This window comes from Atta colombica, unplaced genomic scaffold, assembly GCF_001594045.1.
Source record: "Atta colombica isolate Treedump-2 unplaced genomic scaffold, Acol1.0 scaffold68, whole genome shotgun sequence".
NCBI classification, from domain to species: Eukaryota; Metazoa; Arthropoda; class Insecta; order Hymenoptera; family Formicidae; genus Atta; species Atta colombica.
This window is the reverse complement of record NW_017259559.1, coordinates 431827-440012: the sequence shown is the minus strand read 5'-3', so window position 1 is coordinate 440012 and position 8186 is coordinate 431827. Positions and strand designations below refer to the sequence as shown.

At 28.5% G+C, this 8186-nt stretch overlaps 1 pseudogene; it reads right to left on the bottom strand.

The window, feature by feature from the left end:
- Positions 1-4096: 4096 nt before the first annotated feature.
- On the bottom strand, positions 4097-6517 carry LOC108692249 (annotated as a pseudogene).
- Positions 6518-8186: the final 1669 nt, after the last annotated feature.

The following is an 8186-nucleotide window of genomic DNA, read 5'->3' as shown; positions in this document are numbered from 1 at the left end:
TTTTAAAAGATCCGTATTATTCTGTAAATTTAAATCATTTTTCTGTTTGTGTATAAAAATCATTTCTGATGTTAGACGTTTGCTTAAAAAACTTTCATTGTCAAGAATTTTTATATTGTCTCAGTTAAACTCATATGACAATTCCTGTCAGTGTTCAGGAATGAGAGAATATTCCATTTTACATGATTCCTATGTTCACTAATTCTTATTTTTAATATATGACTTGTTTGATCCACATAAGATCCATTGCAAGTTTGATAAAATTAAATTAATTACTTTAAGATTGAATTAACTCAAATTAAATAAAGAGTTAATCAATAATGAATAAAAAAGCTTCTAAAAGCCGAGCTAGTTATTAGCGAATTAAATTTATTAATATTTGGTACAAGACATTTCGACCCAGAATTAGAATCCTCTTCAATAATTAGATTTCGATAATAAAATTTTTACATAGCTATAATTAAAATCGATAGTTTTTTTACAATAAATTATAAATGAATTACAAAATTGGTCATCAAGTAATAAATAAAATAATAATTATGTATGTTAATTAATGTTTATTGTATGATTGCATTTATCCAATAATTCTGTGTAAGATTTCCATCAAACTTTCAAATTTATTAAAGAAAAGTAATTATATGATATATTGTTTAAAATTATAATGTTATTCATTTTTTTTATCACTACTACTACTATTGATACAATAATTACAACTTACATAAAAATCATTTTATGGAACAGAACGTATCAGGCGATGTTCTTAATACACTAGTCAAAAACACATAATTCAAATAAGAACGTATGCATGTCCGATAACATCAGTCATGTCGTCGATATGATCTATAACATAACTTGTCGATTGTGATGCACATATTGGCCAAATTAAAAGAAAGTTGAGTATTAGAATAAAGGAACACATTTCGGATATTAATTTAAAGAAATGGATCTCCTTCAGTTGTTTTTCATCACAGATTACAGTACAATGAATTTAATTGGAATTACGTTAAAATTTTTGATAGTGAGATATCACATATAAAAAAACTGATTTCAGAAATGATCCACGTAAAAAAACAACAACATGGCTTAAACAAATAAAGTGATACCGAATTACTCTCAGATTCATATTTATCGATCCTTGATTATTATTCCTTTCCTAATTTTAATTCTCCTTCCATTTCATTTTTTTCCCTTTCCATCAAAAACTAATCCATCCCTTCCTTGATGCATAGCTCGTTCATATTAGTCACTAAAATTTAAAATCTATCTTGTATTAAACAACATGAAATATATACATTAAAGATGACTCGATATGAGTCGAAACATTTGTAATTTTTTATATAATTTAGAAGAATATATATAGTGTTAATTATAATGTTAAATTTACATAACACACAATTTTGCTTGGTTCGTAATCCTCTTTTAATTATTTTGTTTCTAAACTTTTGAGCCTATGATATATTAATTCCTTCATTTTTAAAAGTTACTACTTTTTAATTTTATTTAATTTTTATTAACCCATTACTACTCAACTCTGTAAAAAATAATCAATATACACAATAGTATATACTCATAATGTAAAAAAAGCTTAAAATTTTCTGTTAAACAATTACAAAAGAAAAGCTATCTTTAACAATATGCATGTATTAATAATTCAGAATTCAAAACGCAAGTTTATCATAAAATGATAAAAAATTTTTATTTTAATTTATTGTTCATTTTGAACGTATGACTGAATAATCTCCCATAATTAATTTCGAATAATATCCATCATTTAACGAAAGAAACCCAAATGAGATTTTCCAACTCTTATCCAATGACTCTTACGACATTAATTGTGTGTATCTATGACACACACACACACACACACACACACACACACACACACACGCACGCACGCGCGCGCGCGCACGCACGCACGCACGCACACACACGCACACACACACACACACACACACACAATTATTTATAATATTAAATTATATTATTAACTAATTATATAATTACACAGGCTAATTATACAAATTTAAATAGACTTAAACAAAATATAATAGATTAGAGATATTGATTACAAATATTGCGTCTGTTTCGTTTGCCTCTGTTTTTCTTTTCCTTTCTAAGCAACATTTGCTATACTTTCAATTGAATCAGCAACTGTGAACAGTTATTACATATAAAATGGAGCATCTAATATTTCCATCGTGAATTAAGTTAATCTATCAAATAATATCTCCATCAAATATTGTTACACTAACGGCACGTTCACTCGCTTTGACTTGTGTGACAAATTCACGCGCGTCTCGTGAAAATAAAAGACACGTTTTTTTTTAACAAGAACACGAACGTTTTCTTATTGTAATCTTCATAAACATATAAAATATCAAAGCTCTAAATCACAACAATCATCGTTATAGGTAGAGTATCCTCTTTTGTTTTTTGGATGTACTATAAGAAACTGCGAGAAACTTTGGCGCACACTTATTGCGTATACAGACACTTCAAGTCAACAAAGTGGCTATTCTGCTCGCCAAGCAAATGATTGGGCGCGTTCAAGTTGACAAAGCGGCTAAAATGCTCGCCGAGCAAATGATTAGGTCTGTTCGTTACTTGAAATCCTTAAAAATTTTTTAATTTAAAATAAGATAAATATATATTTGGACATTGGAAAAGAAAAAAAACGAAGATGCTGAGTGTAAAAAATATATGCAACGCAAATATTGTTTATATGCTCGCAGCTCGCTTGCGTATTTTGCGCGCACAACATTTCCGCAATCGAAAGAATAAAAATACAGATTAGAAGATAAAGAAGCTTTATTTACACTCTCGATTCTCGAGAAATTTCACAGAATTGCGTTGACGATAACAAAAATTCCGTTAATTGTATCCATTAATTAGTACGTAATTAATTAAAATGTACACCAAAACATTCACTCGAAGCCAAGCTTCCTTGAATCCTGAATTTGAAAAAAAGACAGCTCATTAATCAGACGTTTATGGTTTAGTTGTTGCCAGCAAATAATAAGACTGCTGACTAAGACTGATAGAAAAGAAAACGTGCTTGATATGTTTTTTCTAAATGCATTCAATACTGCTCATTAACGATTTAATGGGTTCTTATTGCGTCTGATTAGATCAACAACTAATGGAACATGACAATGTTAAGTGTATTATTTTATATGTATTTATTATCATGACATTAATAATGTAATTAATTACTTGTATGAGACGTGTAATTTTCAATTATAAATCGAAACAATAAAAACATATTAATTTACTTAATTCATATTACAATACATATTGCAATTTAATATAAACATTTATTCCCAAAAGAATACAGTTTTTTCCTGAAATAAATAAATGTTTAATAGTGCAATCCAGAGAATTGACGGATAACGAATCTATAATCATCACTTATAGAATTTATCGTTATGAACGTGTTTGAGTACTATGACCGAAATAACTTACTAAATGAGAAATGTTTGATTTCAACAGCACGAATATCTAACTCTGAATTTCTTCATTTCTTTTCAATAATAACGTTCGGTAAACTTAATCATGACATTCTATATTTAGTTCCAAGAAAATGATAAATGGTTTAGTAAAACGTCATTCTAGAATTCCACGAACATATGAGTATTCCCGTACATTTTTATGTACCATAGCGATAAACAACATGCGATATCTGCGAATGCTTAGAAGTTAAGACTTCGTAGTCACGACTCAGCGCTTCAGATAAGATTATCTATCACCGAATTATCTATAATTTATATATCAGAAACGTAATTAACTAAATAAAATGTCATTAATCACATAATTAACAATTAGATCCTAATACTTCTACTGATTTCGAGATGCTATTGTAATATAATATAATAACAAACATTTACGAAAGTTGTAGAAACATTTCAAACTTTAAATTCCTGAGACATCTTAAATTTCACAATTTATTTCATTTAACGATACTCGACAATAGAAAAATGTCCAAACAAAAATTTTTCGTGTGAAATATCAAAATTTATATGTAATCATCGAAGAGAATAGTTTGCAATACATAAATAACATTCAACAAAATACCGATACTGTTTGTCGCAAAGAATGATTAGCATTCGGCTATTATTATGTCCCCTAAAAATTACAAGAAATAAATAGATTAAAAATATGCATTACATATTTACCAATAACAATTCTTTGCGGATTATTAAACTATAATATCGGAAATTATTCTTCCGATGATTAATATCCGATACCTCACGGGAATGATTTTCTTCCCTGGCAAATATAAAAATCGGATCGTAAATGAAAGGAGTAAAAAGAAATTGATAAAAACTGAAAAGAAATTTTTAAGAAATGCAAACTAGAAAAACAAAAAGTTTAGTCAAAAAGAAATACTTATCTTAAAAACTCCTTTTATGTTCCATTGTTCCAATTTGCGTTTTCTGAAAGTTTTTCCATTTGCGGTATTACTTATCACTCTTGTGTTCGACTTGTACGCTCCGATTTGTATCATCATTTATTTCCGTTATTAACTAAAAAATTACATTCTATCAAAGAATTTAGAAATTCGCCGACAAAAGGACGGTCACTAGATTCATATCGACATAACAGAAGATCATATGGAATTGAAAATATTGGAACGGCTGAATCTTCTTCGTCCCCAATAAGAAATGTTGCTGTCCCAGTCTAAATACAAACGTGTTTGAAATGTAATAATAATTAATAATAATAATTAATATTAATCGAAAACATACGCCTTAAAAATATTTCCATAATAAATGTATTTATATATAATATATCAGAAGCTATTAAAACCATACATGCTTACGATAAATTTTGGTATAAATATAACATCGGCTTAGTAGTTCCCTATATAATAATGTAGTCGATTTTCCCATGTAGATTTGCTCAGATTTGCACTAGTAAGCACAAACCAGGGAATATTTTTCGAATCTGGCGAAATTCTTGTGTAGAATTTAATATGAGGCATTGCACGATCTCATCCTGTTCGGTTAGCTTTCCATTTGCAGTAAAAATTAAGAAATAAATATCCAAATTCTGGATGTAGAAAAAATGATTATAACTTATTATGAATATGATTTTTGCCATCGAATGCCTTTTTGCCGTGTACGACCAATCGCGATTAAGTTTTGACAATCAAAGCTTTGTTTATAATTCTCTACTGATGGATAAATAAATTGGAACTGTGGATGATTCTTTAAACCCATAGTAATCTTCTTCGACATACATCGAATTATGTTTTTCAACAATCAACTTTCGATGGTTGAAAACAAAGCAGCCTCTGATGATTATAGGCCATTGTGCATCTGGCGGTAGTAGACATAGCAATAAAACATATGCCAATTTCTTGTATCTTCAAAAATCGGCTTCAACTTTGTGAATTCCGGGAACAGAAGCGACGAGAAACACGTTCACGTCTGAAAAATCCGCTTTCCATATTGTACATATCCACTGCGTCAAAGCTGGTTGTTCATATTTACTGAGATTTATCGCTCGAAATCTTTTTTAAAACCCATTGGAGATTCCCTATCATTAGGATTTGCGGATTCTGGCAGGCGGGGCAAATGAGGCGATATCCACAATCTAATCAAGAAATAATAAAAAGATGTTTATAAAAAGATGTTTATAAACACACAATATATAAAACTAATAAAAAATATCGAAGAAAATTTAATAGGGATCCTTGTGTCCTGTTTTCCCAGTCCTCAGAATACAAATTGGCAGTAGAAACAATCACTCTGATTTTATTTTTGTATTGCAGGATCATGATCTTTGTATGACAACCATATTTGGTCGGCATGTCTACTATTAATGTAATGTTGTTTCTCAATTTTTCATTATATCTTCCAGATAGAATTGTCATATTAGTACGACCAGCCAACAGATATTGCAAACACAATCATCTGACGTCTACAACAAAATTTAAATGAAAACTATTAACAATTTCTCCAAGACTACGGTCAAGAATCTTAGAGAATGTTATGGATAACTGTTGATTATAAGTCTAGAATCTTCGATTCTCGTAAAGAATAAATGATAAGATGCTGAAGAAGCATATTTCATTGCAAACCTTCCTGGTTAATGGTTTCACAACCATTATTGGATACCCAAATTGTTTCAGCATATGAATAGCCTTATTTCTAACTTTCTTTCTTGACTTTTTCGAATTAAACTCTTGATACGAATCCAGATATTCCATTGTAGATATAATTGATCTTTCTCATTATTTCTAGAAGTAATTTGAAAGTTATCGATATCCTGCTAATTATTTATGCAATTATTGCTTTCTGTACTCTCTTGTCTAATCCTTTCTGAATCAAAAGAGCCAGCTTCTGATGCCTCCTGACTTTTCTTTCTTGTCTAATAAAAAAATTTATTTTTATTGTGTTTATCCTTCACAATTTAAAGTTCATAATCTTATTATCTTGATTTCACTAACCTTATTGCTTTTTGAACTCTTATTCTTCGTCAAAGCTTTAGAAAGTGTTTTAACTCCTGCAGCCATTTATTCAAATTTATCTTCCTTTGCACTAGCTGTTGATTTCTTGATAATGACTTTTTATTTTTTCCTTCAAATTTTTTTTTGTAATAGACAAAAATTATATTTTAATAGATTAAGCAATTATCATAATAACTATACTTACGTATATTGCACATTTTATCCTAAGAATATCCTAGATTTCCAAATGCAATTCTAGAGACGACTGAGATAATATCTAGAATATTGATAAAATAAGATAAAATATCGCCAGAAATATCTGATTGTTATATACAGAATGTTCGGTTTTGACAAAGCGCTAGTGTATAGATAGAGGATTAAACTGAATCGAAAAGTCTCCTATTATTTTTAAATTTTTGTAATATTTTTTTAGTTATCCAATGAACAGAAAATTGACGTAGAAAACAACTGTAAGGTACATTTAAGAGTTCTTTAAGAAACATCTTTATAATATTTTATAAAAAAACTTTGAAAAAAATCTTAAAATTGTCTTATATGCATCGATTTTACCCACTTATTCAATCTTTAGAATTTTTCGTTTTACTATTGCGAAATTAATATAATGGGAGAGGACTTTTCGACTCAGTCAGTCCGTTTTATGCATACGAGCTTTGTCAAAACTTACCGGACTTACACCCCGTAGATAGGATCTATGTGATATCGATTATTATATAATAAACCAATATATAACAAACCAATTTAAAGTAACCGATTAAAAGTAAGCGATAGGAATTGATAAGATGTTACTTCATAAGATATTATTATAATATTATTGACATATCGTTTTATTTTTTAAAACAAAATTATTTGGTTCCTATCATTCTTTTTTGGTGAAAGCGCATTTAATCATTGTATAGAATTTTTGTAGTACGTTATTTTTTTTTATTCTCTTATTAAAGTTTTTTTAAGAATAAATAATTGAAAATTTGTCGTAATTAATAGCACATTCACAATGAAGACGAAGCTCAGAGTTTTCTATATATAATTATAAAAGAAAATACGTATAATAATCCGCGTATATCAGCAATAGACAATTCCATAATTCAATTTCTTAAAGTTATTACAAATTGTTTTGCGATCAATACACTTTATAATAATGCAAATGGTTTAATATCACATATAATTATGAAAAAAATCCAAACGAGAATTTGCTAATTATAAGTCCTATTTGCCGATGTCGTTTTATGATACTTTGTGTAACAATGAGTAATAATCAAAGTGAATTATTCGCCTTAGATATCAGGAGACACGATAGTATTTCGGCGTTAAACCAAGCATAGCGTCATGGCACGAGACACTGGTGCTCCTTTGTGCATAAATAACATCTAACAAGAAATTCACGACTGCCGTCACAAAGAATGACATTCTGTCGCTTAAAAGTTATAAAAAATGGGTGAATTGAAAATATGTATTAAAAATATAATAAAAATTCTTTTCGAATTGTGAACTCCCATAGCAACTCAAATAGCACAGAAAGATTGCAAAATAATTGCAGATATATTTTATTGCAATGTTGTAATATTGCAAATGATTGCGCAATATATTTGCAACATAAAAATAGCGTCATAAAAATGTCCGCCTTTAAAAAAATTGTGTTGTAATGTCATAACAATGTTTTTGCAACTATTAAAAATAATTTTTTTATTGTTATTAAATATAATTTGAAATACAATTT